Source organism: Panthera onca, chromosome A1, assembly GCF_046562875.1.
Source record: "Panthera onca isolate mPanOnc1 chromosome A1, mPanOnc1 haplotype 2, whole genome shotgun sequence".
NCBI lineage: Eukaryota > Metazoa > Chordata > Mammalia > Carnivora > Felidae > Panthera > Panthera onca.
In genome coordinates, this window is record NC_138339.1 from 48921969 (window position 1) to 48937524 (window position 15556).

A 15556-nucleotide genomic window follows, 5' to 3' on the forward strand; every position below is an offset into this window, starting at 1 on the left:
CAGAGCAGCCGCGATGTCTCTACCCTCCTTCCAGCCTCTTGTGTGTGGTGCACGAACCTCAATCTGACAGCTTTCAGGCAACGTTTCTTGCACTTCTTAGAGAAAAGGAGAGATGGGGTAGGACTGTGGATTATTATTTTTGTTATTATTTCAAACATGAAATATAAAGTTTATGGTCAAGGGTTTATGAGATCTAAAGCTTATGGTCAAGGGATTTTTACTTGACCTGACAACACAGAATCCCAGGATACGGGGCAAGATAAATGAGGAGTGTGACTCTTTTTCAAGGAGAACCGGCGAACTAATTAAGGTCAGGAGGTGTAAACTCAGCCGCTGTGATGTCGTCAGCCGCAGCTTCCTGCCGTAGAGGATGATGGAACTAATGCTCACATCTGAGGCCGGATAATCTAGAAGCAGCTTAATGCATGTTACTCATCCAGCACAGTGCCACTTTCCTCCTTGAAGGGACACAATGGACTGGGGTGAACGATTTCTATCTCATGGCTGGGGCTGGCATCTGGACAGAAAGAGGGCATCAAACGATGGAGAACGAAATGGTACAGAGAAAGGCCTTGGGCTGTTAGTACTCCAACACCCACCTTTAGTACCAAGCTGGGAAGGTCACCGTGCCTTCCCTTCTGCACAGAATGCTTCTGCAGGCATCTTGGGAGAAGATGTTTCTTCTGAACCCTGACTCCCACTGAGGACTCCACCACCAATTTTTCTGGCCTCTAGGATTAGTCCCCTCTGCACTGTTCCACCCTCATCAGCAGAGGGCAGCATTGTGTCGGGCAGTGTGGTCTTGCAGAGAAATCCAAGCTTGTTTAGGCCCTAGAGGTTTGCAACTTCAAGGTTGAGGCTTCACGCCTCCTGAAAGTCTCTGAGAGGAACGAGGGGTCTATTCTTGCTCAAACCATCTGGATAGAAACAGGCACTGAGTAGGGTGCTTTCAAGGCGCACAAGGCAGCCTACTGTTGATTGAGCACTGAAATCTGCACAGTGAACATGTACTGAGCTACAAGCCTTATCTGCAGAATTTCATTTCATCCTGAGTTCCCACCAACCCCATGAGAAACTATTCTTATTCCCATTTTACAGATAATCGAACTGAGGCTTTAAAAAGCCAATACACCTCCCCAAAGTGACAGAGCTAGGAAGTGTAGAGGCTACATCTGTCTGACACCAGTGCAGTTTCTTTATTTCTATTCAGCACTGTCTCCTACTGATGATGAAAGGGGTTGCAGAGAAGGAGATAAATATAGCTGGGGGAAAGACCTAGAAAGCCATTAAAGAAGTCAACACAGAATGATGTTTCTCCCACGTAGACCACTATGGTTGGCCATGTAAACCTCCAAGTTGGAATAGGATCTTCTTTTTCCTCATCTGTAGCTTCACCTTTGTTAGAATTAATGACTTTGGAGTTGCTCAATTAATTAACCCTTTGATTCACCCACCCCTCCAGAGTCATGTTGCAGGAAGCCATTTATAGATGAGCTTCAAAACAGCTTTGAAAGATCCTCCTGCGGGTATATAAATGCTTCCTTTAATCATCATCTCAACTTTGAGTCAGCTGCACTCTTCTTGGACATTTTGTGTTCACTGATGTAAGAGAGAGTTCGTTTTCCTACAGCATTCAGATGAAACTTGTAGAGAGATTATTGGGTAGTGTAGTCATTCACTCTTCTGTGTGATATTTTGACCAGCTAGAGATGCAGATGCATAGCTTTTAACTGTAACTATTGTTTTTTTTTTTAATTTTTTATGTTTATTTTTGAGAGAGAGACAGAGTGTGAGCGGGGAAGGGGCAGAAAGAGAAGGAGATGCAGAATCTGAAGCAGGCTTCAGGCTCTGAGCTGTCAGCACAGAGCCCGATGTGGGGCTCGAACTCATGGACTGTGAGATCGTGACCTGAGCCAAAGTCGGACACTCAACCGACTGAGCCACTCAGGCGCCCCTCAACTATAATTATTGTGAAACTGGTTGCCTCAAGATAAAACTCTATCATTCAGAAGATGACCTTACTCAACATATCCAAAATCATCTCTGTTTACTTTTTGGCCTTTTGTACATTCTCTTGTGGAACCCTTAATTAGAGATGATTTCTGGAACATCCAGCCTAGAAGGAAAACATCAAAATTGACTGATTTCTGTGGTCTGGTTTCAAAAATTACCCCTTGCATGGTATTATCTTGTTCACGCTCAGATTTGCTGGGGCCTTAACTGAACATTTGTCAATAGTTCACTCCCCAGTGTCCTATCCTGCAAAAGGGGCTTCCTGTCTGTTTCTCTTTTCCCCTCTCACAGGTTGAAAATTGTACCATGTGTTCACAAAAAATTCCCTTATACAAGGTTTTGGTTCTAGACGCATTTTATAGATTTTGCATTTTGTACCTTTTGAGACTATTTATATTTAGATGTATTGAATATTTATTAGTGTACAGTCCCTGCTAGTATCCATGATAAAAATGTTACAAATATCTCTAACCATTTATAAAGCACACATAGTTGAAGGTTGGGTCTAGCAAATAAAGCTATATGTTTTAATAAATACAGTATATATGGCCTGGGTTCCATTTGCCCAAATGTCAAACAACCACAAATTTTCCTCAAATAAAAACGATTACATGGCTGTATGTTCCACAAGCAAGTAAAGACTATATATCATTCAACATTTGATATAAATATCAAAGGCTTCTTGTGTTCCTATCATATACTCTACCGAGAGCTACAGAAACAAAGATGACAAAGGCAGTCTTTGGTTTTCAGAAACTTCAGGTACAGTTAAGAAGGCAGACATATAAACAAGTAAAATCATCCAGCAATTAGAGCAACAACAGAAATATGGTCTAAGAGGAGAGGAGAGGAGAAAAAAAGTTATGGAATCTATCAGGGGAAGGGTGACCTCAGGAAAACTTCCTGGAACCTTGCCACTCAAAGTGTGGTCCCTAGACCAGCAATAGGAGCAAGACCAACTGGTGACAAGTGTGAATTCTCTGGCTTCACCCCGAAACTCACTGAACGAGAATCTGCATTTTCACAAAATCCACAGGTGCTCCTAAGCACATTAAAGTTTGAGACATACCGTCATAGAGGATGTAATGTCCGACTCAGTTTGGAGGATGAATTATGTTTTTTTCTAGCAAGCAAGTGGGCAGAAGTAAGAGAGATAGTTAACAGGTAGAACGATAAAGGAAATAGAATGTATGAGGAAGCTATTATCAGCTTATCCTTGCTGGAGTGGAAGCTGTGGGGATGGCCACGAGGTGTTGGCAAGGGTGAGGATGATTAAGGGGGGAGGCAAATTGAAACTGAATCTGTAAATCTAGATAAGGACCATATTTGAAAAGACAAGAAATGTTGGAACTCTACCTATAGATAGAAAAGATGTCAGCGTGCAAAGAGAGAAGGTCAAATTTCTGTTTAAAAATATATTCTGGCAGCAACACAGTGAGTGTATTTGAGAGAGGTAAAGCCGATAGAAGAGAAGCCAATATGAAGATGAATTTCGCCGTGTTCCAAGAACCAGATTATTGTTCATACCCATTCGCTGTCATCTGCTGTGTGGGTGACACGGAGAAATTGTAATTCGGAGTTCTTCAGTCACAGTTGGACAGCAATGAATAGCTTAGCTATTCCCCTGCCTCTTAAAGTCCCAGCGAAAAACAGGCTGGCTTATGTTTTTGGTGTGTTGAGCTCCCCTGTTGACCAAATGCCCATGTCCACTGCAGGAGCCGGTTCACACACCAGAGGACCACTGGGCACAAGTGAAAAAGCCTGCAACTTCTACTCAGACCTTTGTGGGACTCACCTTTGGGCTTGACTCCCACCGGGAAATGACCCAGATAGCAAACTCCTAAAGCGACTGGATGAACAGCTCTGCTTCTCAGCGTATTTATCCTGTAGACCCTATTCTCCCTGGAATCTCCCACCACAAAAGTCCACTGCCTTGAGGAAGAGGCAGAACGTAACCCATTCAGCAAGATGGGCTGTGTGTATTTGTGTGTGTGTCTTCAATGACTGTGAGATTCTCTTCAAGTCATGACGTGTAGTAGGCTTATGGGATCACAGAATCACACAGTGACTATTAGAAGGAGTTTTAGAGATCATTTACTTACTTTATAAATAATAGTTCCCATTCACCTGACATTGCTTGGCACTGTGTCAGGTGTATAAGATGAATATGATATCTTATCGGTTAGAGACCAAACACTTCACACTCAAATTAAGATAATTCAAGGAGGACTTATTTACAGAAGGATTATGTAGAACAGTGTGGGTCAAGTTTAGGAGAACCACAGGGTAGTACAGAGGAAAATAACAGCCAAGGAGCAGTTATCACCTTAAGGCCTGAAGAGACAGGAGGGAGAGTAGTCATTTGAATGTGACAGCAGAGAGTCACTTGGAGAAGGTTGCCTTGAGAGGAGAGGACCTTTAGTAAGGAAGCCCGAGGCAACATCACAAGGAGAAAACAGGGGAATAAATACAATGGCCCTACTCTCCTCCCTTACCCCATCAACTGCTGGGGTTACTTGTTGGCCAAACCCAACTGAAAGACAGAGGAGGAGGAAAGTGTAGCAGGGTCATCCGTAGAGGTAAGTCCCCAAGGGAAAGAGCAGGGTGCAAAGAGTGGAGTGGATTTGGAGAAGGAGAAGATATCTAGTATGGACACCAGCCTTCCTATAAGAAGCCCTTCGGCTACTAAAAAAGTCCAACACGTAAACAGACACAGTTGATGTTTATTACTTGCAGATTCTATACTTGCAAATTTGCCTACTCACTGAAATTTATTTGTAACTCCCAAACCAGTCCTTCCATAGCCATCCATGGCATGCCCATGCCAGAGCAGCAAAAAATGTGAGTTGCCCTCTGTGCATATTCCCAGCCCAGGTCAAACAAGGTAGTGCTCTGCCTTCTCATTTCAGCTCTCACACAGTAAACAAGTATCCTTTTCAAGGCTTAGTGCCATGTTTGCACTTGTGTACTTTTTGTTGGTCATTTTGCTGGTTAAAATGGCCCTCGAGCAAAGAGCTGAAATGTTTGTAGTGTTCCTAAGAGCAAGAAGGCTGTGACATCCGTTTCAAAGAAAATACGTGTGTTGGATAAGTTTCATTCAGTCATGAGTTTTAATGCTGTTGACTGTGACTTTAACGTTAATGAATCCACAAAGTATATTAAATAAGGTGCTTTCTAACAAACATGCATAACGTGAGGTTATGTATAGATCAGTTGATGAAAATATTGTGACCAGAAGCTCACAAGAACCTAACCCAATTATTCCTCTAGGAGCCATGGTTCAGTATTCATTCATTCGGTGCCCACGGCAACTTTATGAAACATAAGTACCAAATAATGAGCATCAACTCTGATTGCAAAGGGTTGTTGTGGGCTAACCAATGGAGCAGTGGTCACAATACAGTGAAAACCCCTCAGGGATCAAGGAGGGCTTCACAGAGGAGGTGATATTTGAGCTGTCTTGAAGGGTAAATAGGAGCTCCTAAGGGAGAGGATCTGGAAGAACATTTCAGGAAGAAAAGCCCGAATAAAACAAAAAAATATATCTTATTCCACCTTCTTCCCTTGCATTACTTTTAAATTAGGACTGGGAACCTTGAGGACAAGGTTAGTAGGTGCTAGCCACGGTCAGAGGAGAATCAGTTGAAAAGGTTGAGTGGACTGTGATTTTCTCACCATCCAGGATCACCTCTACCCATACTATCTACATGCATCTACAGCTATGAAGACATTTCTGGCCCCTTTCCATTTTCTCAGATTGATTTTGAGGACAAGTGTCTGTAAGCTGAGACAAACTATGCAAACATTCATTTGTGTTTCTCTTTTGTATATTTCACAGCAGTTTCCCATCTAAGATAATGTTTGCTCTCTCAGCAGCTTTGGGATAGAAGCAGGAGTACAAGGGTCTTACCAGACAGAAAAGGAAAGTGATACCCAGAGAGCATGCCTGAGGTTGTAGACTTACTTAACAAAGGTGAGGTTAGAACACAGATCTTATTCCAAGTCCTACATTCTTCCTAGAGATCACACCAAAATTCAAACCACATTAATAATCATAATAATAATATAAGCTTCCATTCTTGACCACTTATGATGACTATGCTTAGCATGTTACGTTTATTATTTCATTTAGTCTTCTAAGAACCCAAGGGATAGGTACAATGACGATTGTTTCAATTTTACAGATGAGAACAAGGCTTAGTAAATTAGGGAAGCCATTCACGGTCACACAATTAGTGAGTGACAGAATGGGGGCTTGAAGCCAGACCTGTCTGTCCCCAAATTCCATGTTCCCAACCATTCTGTGGGGCTGATTATAGGGCCACCTATGCTAACTTCTGAGAACACAGCAGCACTGAGCCCATTGTGCCTTTGGCTATACTGCTGCATTTCAAATCCTGTTCAGTGTATGCTCAGCCCCTCCTTATCAGCTCTTATCTAAAATTATTATAAACAGAATTTGTGTAAGTAAAAATGAAATGTTCTTTGCTATGAAGTTATGTGTGAAAGATCTGACCTTCAAGGGAACCGGTTCCATAGAAGTTGTGAGAAATGAGCAAAGTAAGAGAAAGACAGCGTGATGAGGGGACATGTGTTTCCAAATGGACCAAGATGGAGTCACAATCTTTCAGCAACAAAACAGTCCTCAATATTTCGTTTATAAAGTAACAGGGCTACTTCTTAGGATTTCATGAGGATGAAATTAGCCCATCCATATATAGTACTTAGCACAGAGGCTGGCCCCAAATAAACATTTAACAAATGTTAGTTTAAAACATATCTTTAAAATATAAGATAACAGAGAGGGAAGCAAACCATAAGAGATTCTGAAATATAGAGAACAAACTGAGGGTTGCTGGAGGGGTGTTGGGTGGGAGGATAGACTAGATGGGCTATGGGCATTAAGGAGGACACTTGTTGGGATGAGCACTGGGTATTATATGTAAGTGATAGATCACTAAATTCTACTCCTGAAATAATTATTACATTATATGTTAACTAACTTGGATTTAAATTTAAAAAATATTAAAAAAATAAGCATAAAACATCTATTTTAACAAACTATTCCAGATTCAAAGAAGGAAATAGGCAACCCAGTGTCCTGTGGAAAGACCTGAGTCTGGGTCCAGCTGACCTTGGGCAACCCTTCCCCTTTCTGGGCCCCAGTTCTTTCATCTGTAAAATGAGGCAATTTTGAGCAAGTGCTCAGGTTTTATCTAATGGACAACGTAAATTGCATAATTGACCATTAAGTTTTTCTTTTCCTGCTAACTACCCAAATGTTAACTACAAGCACCAAGTGGGTGAGCCTACTCTGTGTAGCAGTCCCATGGCAGTTAAAGACTTTTTTTTTGTATTATTCACAGTTTCTCTCCACCTCATATTCCTTTCCTACATAAAATAGTATTTCTGTTTTCTGTCTCCAGAACCAATTCTTATGCCCATTCCAAATACCCCACTATTGGTTTCTGTGAAGCAATTTTAAATGGAGACCTAGATGTCCTAAGTGACCTGAGACTTTTCTAAAAACAAGGCAAGGTTGCCACACTTGGAACCACATTGTGTGGGCCCCAGCTTGCAGGTGGCAATGCAATTCTCATCTGATAGCTTCAACCCACTCATTGCTGATGGTGCAGCCAGGGATTGAACGTGAGGCATATCTGAAGGTAGTAGACACATTGTGTGGGCCCCAGCTTGCAGGTGGCAATGCAATTCTCATCTGATAGCTTCAACCCACTCATTGCTGATGGTGCAGCCAGGGATTGAACGTGAGGCATATCTGAAGGTAGTAGACAGAAGGCTACGCATGTCACTGGCAACATATGAGCTATGAGTTCACTTTTGATTATTCATTCAACTCATTTTTATTGAACTCCTATTAAGGACGAATCTCTGAGAATGTGATGAGAGGCAAGAAAGACACATCCCTTCTCTTAGATTTTATGCTCTAATAATGCTATGCAGGCAACGACGTCAGCAATCACAACACAGCACGACAAGGGGTGTGATAGAGGAAGCCAAGGGGGGTCTGGGAGCATAGATGACTAACCCTAGCCTAACCCAGACACGGAGGGAGCTAGAAGAAACAGACAGGTAAGTGGACACCAGAGGGATGCACAGAAGTTAGGCAGCAAACTAGGGGAAAGTGCGGAAGCGGGAGGGAAAGGAGGGTAGATCATTCTAAGCAAAAAGCCCAGCTTGCACAAAGGCCAAACTCAAGAGAGAATACAGCAGATTAGGGAAACTAAAAGATTGCTTTTGGCTAAAACCAAAGAGAGCTTGCTCACAGCAGAGGAGACTGGAGAGGCAGACGCCAGATGGAACACCCTTTGTGGGCCTTGCTAAGGAGTTTGGGCTCCATGCTGAGGACAATGAGAAGCTAGTGAGGTGTTGTAAGCATGGCAGGGGCATGTCCTTTGTTTTAACTCATGTAATTTTCTACATGTAGAAGGCTCTTGGAATGAATCCACCTTACCTCACTGTCTGGAGGGGGAAACAAGTGCAGTGACTTGTCTAGGATCATTTACTTGCAAAGCTGGGACCAAAAGACAAGCCTCTAGATTGCCAACACAATGCTTTCAACAAGACCATATTGCTTCCCCTTATAAGCAAATGAAATTCAGGGGGCCAGGGAATTATTTTTGCCTAGGATCCAACCAAATATATATCTAATAGTCTTTTTGTTTCTTTTAAACAACTTGATCTTAGAAGGTGAAAAGACAAGGAAGGAACAACAGGGAGAAATACATCTTCCAGAAATCTACGACATCCAACAAAACATGCCCTTTAGAGTGAAAATTCAATCTCTCTTGTTTTTTTTATTCTTTTTTTAAATGTTTATTTATTTTTGAGAGAGAGAGAGAGAGAGAGAGAGAGAACGAGCAGGGGAGAGGCAGAAAAAGAGGGAGACAGAATCCGAAGCAGGCTCCAGGCTCTGAGCTGTCAGCACAGAGTCTGATGCGGGGCTAGAACTCCCCAACCACGAGATCATGCCCTGAGCCAAAGTCAGCCACTTAACCAACTGAGCCACCCAGATGCCCCCAATTTCTCTTGTTAAGTATTTGTAATCACTGACACTCAAAATCCTAAGGATCACAGTGGAAGATGAAAAATTACAGAAAAAAGAAGGGAAGAAAGAAAGAAAGAAAGAAAGAGAAAGAAAGAAAGAAAGAAAGAAAGAAAGAAAGAGAAAGAAAGAAAGAAAGAAAGAAAGAAAGAAAGAAAGAAAGAAAGAGAAAGAAAGAAAGAAAGAAACTTTGGTGTTTAAAGCCATCCTCCACAAACACCTCCACAAGCTTTCTCACAGGGACAGAAATGTATGTGTGTACATATATATAAGTCATCCTTTCTGAAATAGCAATTTAAATTCGAATGAGTGATGTAACATCAAACCATAAAGGATCATGAATTCTGAGTGCTTGGGAAATAAGAAATGGTGTGAGATCAGTGAGGGTGTAGATCCCCAAGTTCTTTGCCAGAGACTCTGTGGCTCCTCTATAAATAGCCCCTAATAGGAATAGCTGAGTAATTAAGTATACATTTGTGGGCCATAGACAAACTTTTGAGAAAGCTTCCCTTGTGACAAGTACTTTATCCTTTACATTTTAAAATGTTTCAAATGCTTTCAAGTGTTTACCTTGTGAGGTAGGAAGGGCAATTATTATCCCTCACATTATAGATATGGTGGCTTCTCAAGAACAGAGTGTTGAAGTGACTTGAGTAGGGGGTCTCAAGGTTGGATCTGAAGCCCCACCAGACTGCTGCTAGGGTGAGGACCATTTCTTTGGGCAGCCCTAAATGGCAGATAAGCCTTGAAGAGAAAGGTGCCCGTCCTCTCAGGTCCTTCCTGGCAAAGCCAGGTGACTTCCTGTCACCATGTATTTTCCTTTTTGTCCATTAGGCAATTCTTCCTCAATGAAGTTGAGGCAGGTCCCTGCTTAAGAGATGGCAGCTTCAGGGATTGGCTCCAAGCGACTGAGAAGATACTCCTGAGCAGAGGAGCACTGGTGACCAGACTCAACTGGTGGAAGTTCCCTCTCCCCAAACCCCTGGTTTATCTTCCATCACTTCGCCCTGTTTCTTTCCTTCACAGAACTTCTTCTAGCTGTAACTGGACGTTAGCTAGGTTAATTTATGCCCTATCTATCCAGGTAGATAACAAGCTCCAAAAGGGTAGTACACCAGTGCGTACTCAGCTCCTGGCACGAGGCTCGGAACAAAATAGGTGCTCAATAAATATTAGGTAGATAAATGAGCACTTAGAAATAACGTGAGATCGATGAGATCGCAATGGATCCCAAAGCTTCCGTCCTCCGACTGCTGCAGGTGTGGCTCTCCGGCACGCGGGATCTGGGGGCAAGTCCTCCCTTCCTTCTCCATCCTGAGGGCAAGGCGGCTGGCTGTCCTGGGGCCGGCGCCGGGGTGCAGGTCTGGGATGCGCCCGCCGCGTTGAGGGGCGCACCGAGCGCCCCTCGCCGCAGCCATTTCCTGCTCTTTGTGTGACAGCGGCGGCGGCGAAGGGGCTGGCACCCCGGGCGGAGGAGGAGCCGCGAAGGGCGCGGGGGCGGGGCCGAGGGCGGGGCCGAGCGCGGCGGCCCTCCAGCGGAGCTAAGCGGGGCAGAGCATCCTGCGCCCCGGCGCGGGGCCCCGCGGTAGCTCCCCCGAACCTGCCGCAGACCCAGGTAAGCAGCGTTCGCAGGCCTTGGGGCCGGCGTGGGGACCGGGATGCTGCGGGGGGACGTCGATGCGGCCGTGAGGATGCGCGAGGCGCCGGCGCCCCTTCTCCCCGCCCGAGGGGGGCGCTCGGCCCGGCGCCCCGGCTAGCGCGGCCTGGGGGCCTCCGAAGCCCCTGCACGCCGGGTTCCAGGCCCCGCGCGGCCCCCTTCCCCCTCCGGCCCACCCTGGGCCTCGTTGCGCCGACCCCCCTGCGGGAAAGCGCCGGCACACAACGCAGCTCGGGCGCGGCGGCGGCAGCAGCAGCAGGTGCGCGGCCTGGGCCGGAGCCGCGGGCGGGTGAAGGAGCGGCGCTAACCCCGAGAACCGGAGACACCTGCAGCGGCGACATCCCCGAGCCCAGGTATTGCAGAGCGCCGGCCGCCGCCTCTGCCGCCTCGGCCACCATCACCTCCTCCGGGGCAAGCGAGAGCCGCGTGGGCCCGCCTGGCAGCCGCCTGGGGCACCCGACGCCCTGCAGTGAACGTGAGATGGGTGGGGCGAGGGGCGAAGCGCCAGTGTTTGAAGGTGGGGGTTTTAACGAGGGAGGAGGCAAGTCTGACCCGCTTTGAAGCCTTCTGGCCTACACTAGCATCACTCTCCCTCCTGGCTGCCAGGCAGCGGGGGAGGACATGGGGGAAGGGGGATGAGTGGGCTGACTCCTGGGGAGGAGGTTGGATTTTCTTGAGCTCCGAAGAATTGGGAAGAGTGCCTACCTGTCTGTTGTGGTTTCTGCTTTTCAGGACACCCTCCCCCTCGATGGATGGGTGAAAAGGAAGAGAAGGGGTTGCTCTCTGTTTAGGGGTGGGGGTGGGGGCAGGAAACGTGATCGGACAGGAGTGTGGTTCTCTGTACTAAGGAGAACCTGGAAGGAAAGGACGCTGGGACTGCCCAGGCCCTCCCCAGCTCAGGGAATCTGACTTTGACCTCTGGTTGCCTAGTTTCTCCAGCACGGCGATGGAGCATTGTGGGCTGATGGGCCATGGGCTTCTCTACCAGTCAGGACAAGAAGGTAGCAAGGATCTTTTCCTGCTAGCTCTCAGGTGCCTTCCTGGCATGGGCGAGGAGACTGGGGCAGTCCTGCGGGCATGAGGGGCAACTCAGGAGAGTGCTGGCTCTCATACTCTTGTTTTCTACCTCGTACCTGTGTCCCGTTTAGGGCAGTGGGTCTCACCTTACTTATTCTTGGACACAGGCCGCGTTGGAAGCAGTGCTGGTAACCTTGGAGATCACAAATATTGGGAGGCAAAATTCTAGGTCCATATCCCTGGGCAGGATTGCGAGGGCCTTGAAGGTGGTTTTCTGCACAGTTAGGCACCTCCTCTGTGACTCTCCCTGAGGCCTCCCACCTCCACCTCCATGCAGTGCTCTGTGCTTCCCCCATTCTCCTATGTCAAAAATTATTTTCAAGATAGGAGCCAGTGAACATGTTTATCCTTAAGAGCTAAATACAAAAGAATTTCCCATTCAGTGCAGAGCAGGTCCTTTAGAAGTCATTTGACTGGAAAGGAAACGGGCCGAAAGGCATTTTAATGGAAAACAAATCTTTAAGTCAACATATTTGATATCACTAAAGGTGGCATTTCAGGCACTGAGCTGGAAGTGGGAACAGGGAACTAGGTAGCAGTTTTGGGGAACAGCTCACTGAAATGACAGTGTCTAGCAGTTGTCAGCTCTGTTTGCTTCAAGAGCAGAAATAATGGAGTAGTGTGTGTGTGTGTGTGTGTATGTGTGTGTGTGTGTGTGTGTGTGTGTAACTGGTCAGGGGTTGGTTACTGTCACTGGAAGGTATTTGTTGAGCACTCAGTATCCACTTGGGGGAGGTGAAACTTTCCTATAGAGAGTTACTCATTGCCCCTGGATGCCATCTGCCCAGGCAGTTAGTAGGCCACAAGAAGAGCGTGTTGTTGCTTACAAAGCCAGTGCTTCTGCCTGTTTCTGTATGCTGAGCCTCTGACTGGGGGCATTAGCTCTCTGCTCACTAAGCTTCTTTATTATATTTCCTGGCCAGTTCTGACCAGTTCTGTAGCCACCCAAGCCTGCCTTGTTCAGTCCCTGCTGAAGGAAAAACTTGCTTTAGGCATTAGGCCAAGAATGGGGTATCCAATCCAGTAGGGTTGGTGAGTTTTTCTTAAATCAAATCAGAGGCTGGCCCAGAGAAGGAAGTAAACATGAATTTAAAATCTGGAAGAGGGCCCCAGGAGAACACTACCTGTCCCCTCTGATAAGTTGTTCCCTGTTGGGCGTTCAGTGGGCCTCCGCTGCTGTCATTGACCAGCAAGCTGAATTAGGTGATGAATAGGCAACAAGCTAATTAGCATTAGAAACGACACTCCTGGAAAACAGTACAGGGCTCGGGTCCCCACATTTGAGGATTGGCCTACACTCTCAAAGAGGTTTCTTTTGGCCGCTGTTGGCCCCAGGGTTCTACCAAGAGCTTCACAAAATGAGCTTTTGTAGCCTCCGTGTGGCCACCATAACAATGAGTCTATTTCTTTAGTGGCAAGTATTAATTATTATTCACTTGTAGTTGATGAAACCAGACATCAGTCACCTCATTGGAGTCTTTGTAAAAGGCCTTTGGTCTTGTCATTTGGGGGAGCAAAACCATGTCTAGGGTCTAAAGGATGGACCCTGCTGTGGTAGCAGAAGTGGGGGAGGACGGTGGGGCATGCCGCCGGGCAGTGACTGGGGGGCCAGCGTTGGTGGGGAAGGAGCTGGTTCTTCATGGGATGCTCTTATTAAGTGAGGGATGCATGAAAGTGCCAAGTACAGCGACTGGCACACATAGTTAAGTGCTATTATATCTATGTATTTATTGTTTTAATGTATTAGTTACATAATCAATAAGAATGTAGCTCACGTGTGTAGTCAACCCATGGCTGCCCCCAGACCCTCCCTGGATTTTGCTCTTCCCAGGAGAGTTGGCTCTGTGACCAAGAAACCTAGCCCCAGGTTTACCTGCAAAAGGTAGCCTGTGTTAAGACAGGGCATCAGTAAGGCTTCAGGTAAGAAGTGCTCTTGAGTAGCTCACTGAAGGTAGGATTAACAAGTAGGCAGAAAGGAGAGGGAGTACACTGAGCAGAAACCTGGAGGTAATTCTCACATTTCAACACACAAACAGAGGCCAGGAAGGAACTTTCCCTCTGTGTGCATTTAGCATTTTGCAATCAACCAAAAATGTTAAGGGCATGCTTCACTTCCTGGGCAGACAGAGCAGTGCAGTGGTCTTAGGACACAGGATTTATCCTTGACTTGCTGTGTGCCTTTAAATTCACCACCACCTCTCCAACTTTAACAATTGGGCAAAGGAAAGCAGCTTGCCCAGCTCGTTACCTACCTGTTGCCACAGGAACCTGCAGATGAGATAATGTCTGTACATCCCAGTCTTAGAAGAAAAGGCCATGGAAACAGAGAAGAGAATGAGGTTTCTGAATGTGTGGCTCTTTTGGACAGCTGCCCTTCATTCCTAAAGGAACAATTTATTAATTATATATTGTGTTTCAATTTAAGAAGACAAATCTGTGGCCTCTCTGTAACATTGAGCCAAAGGGAAACTGAAAGGCACTTTGTAATTCACAGATTCTGTCAAGGCCCCTGGATGGCCTTGTCTGTACAAAGACACTTCAGATTTCAGTCAGTGGGTGTGAGACGCCTCCCAGGATGCAGGGTTTGGATATTGGCTTCCTAGCCATGGCCATTATGCCAAGGGCTGTGTGCGATGTGCCTCAAAGGATGACCATTCAAGCCATACTTCTTGGGCCCTGGCAGCAGAGGAGGAAACCATTTGAGTGCAAATTCTTGAAGGAAATTGTTTTGAGAAGGCAGAGCTTGGGTTCAGGCAGAATTCCTTGCAGGGACCATTCTGGCTGAATGGCATTTTGATAGACATGCAGCAACTCAGAAATTAGTGCAAGGAGAGAGGAAAGTAAACATGACCTTCTGGAGAGATACCCAAGAAGGACCCAGTGATGACTTCATCAATAGGCCTTTTGATTGTGCGTTTGCATCATTGTTAGGTCATCTTGAAGCAGTGGTTCTCCGACTTGAATCACTTCGTGGGACAGAGGGATGTTTAGTATGTCCATGTTGTATGGTCTCTGTCTTCTAAATAAGGCAGGAGACAAGGTCCTCTGCAGAAAGTAAAGGTGGTGGACTGGTTAGGAAAGTTCAGGAGACTTCTGGAGGTTTGGAACAGCTGCCTCTGTGGGTGGAATAAGAAATCAACTGGGGGATGAAAGAGAGGATTGTCTGACTTTACTGATGGCCCAGCTGAGACCAAAGAATCTGCAGGGCTGGCCCTCAATAACTCAGTGTTAAGGGAAGGGATACCTGAGAAAGGTATTCAGTTTGTGATTTTATATTGTGATGCCTTAAGACTGCTTTTGACAAGGTATGAATGGTGAGAAGAGAAATCAGAACTAGGGGTGAGCCATCAACCTCCAAGTATGTTACACCTTTGTGGGAAAGAGAAATAAAGACCTGCCTCTTATGAGTTGAGGTGGAAGCTGTGACAGGATTTTCTTCAAAAGTCTCCTCAAATCCTTATGGTAATAAGGCTGACTTATGTGGTGCCTCGGATCAGAATGTTTTTAAATGAAAAAAAATTTTTTTTACCAGATAACGTGCATTTGGGCCATTGGTTTGTGCCTTCAACAAGTTGTTCATGAAGTGCTAATTAGGTAAATAATGCCTAGCATGTGCCCACATCTGTACTAGGGCTATGGATCAAGCTAAAAAAAGATGATTATTCCTGTCATTTCTGGGTGATCCAAAGAATTAGTGAAATATAAAGCAATTTATAATGCAGAAGGAAACTGTGGACTCTTAG

The 15556-nt window shown here is 45.7% G+C and overlaps 1 protein-coding gene across 3 annotated transcripts in view; it reads left to right on the top strand.

Moving 5' to 3' along the window:
* Positions 1-10570: 10570 nt before the first annotated feature.
* The window catches only part of CYFIP2 (cytoplasmic FMR1 interacting protein 2), a 127396-nt gene continuing 122410 nt past the window's right edge, over positions 10571-15556 (top strand). The window contains exon 1 of one of the 3 annotated variants that reach the window (XM_060634839.3): positions 10571-10694. The gene's annotated coding sequence lies outside the window, so the exon portion shown is untranslated. Of the gene's footprint in view, positions 10695-10779; positions 11090-15556 lie in introns of those variants that run through there. The other 2 variants (XM_060634841.3, XM_060634840.3) reach the window with 2 other exon arrangements.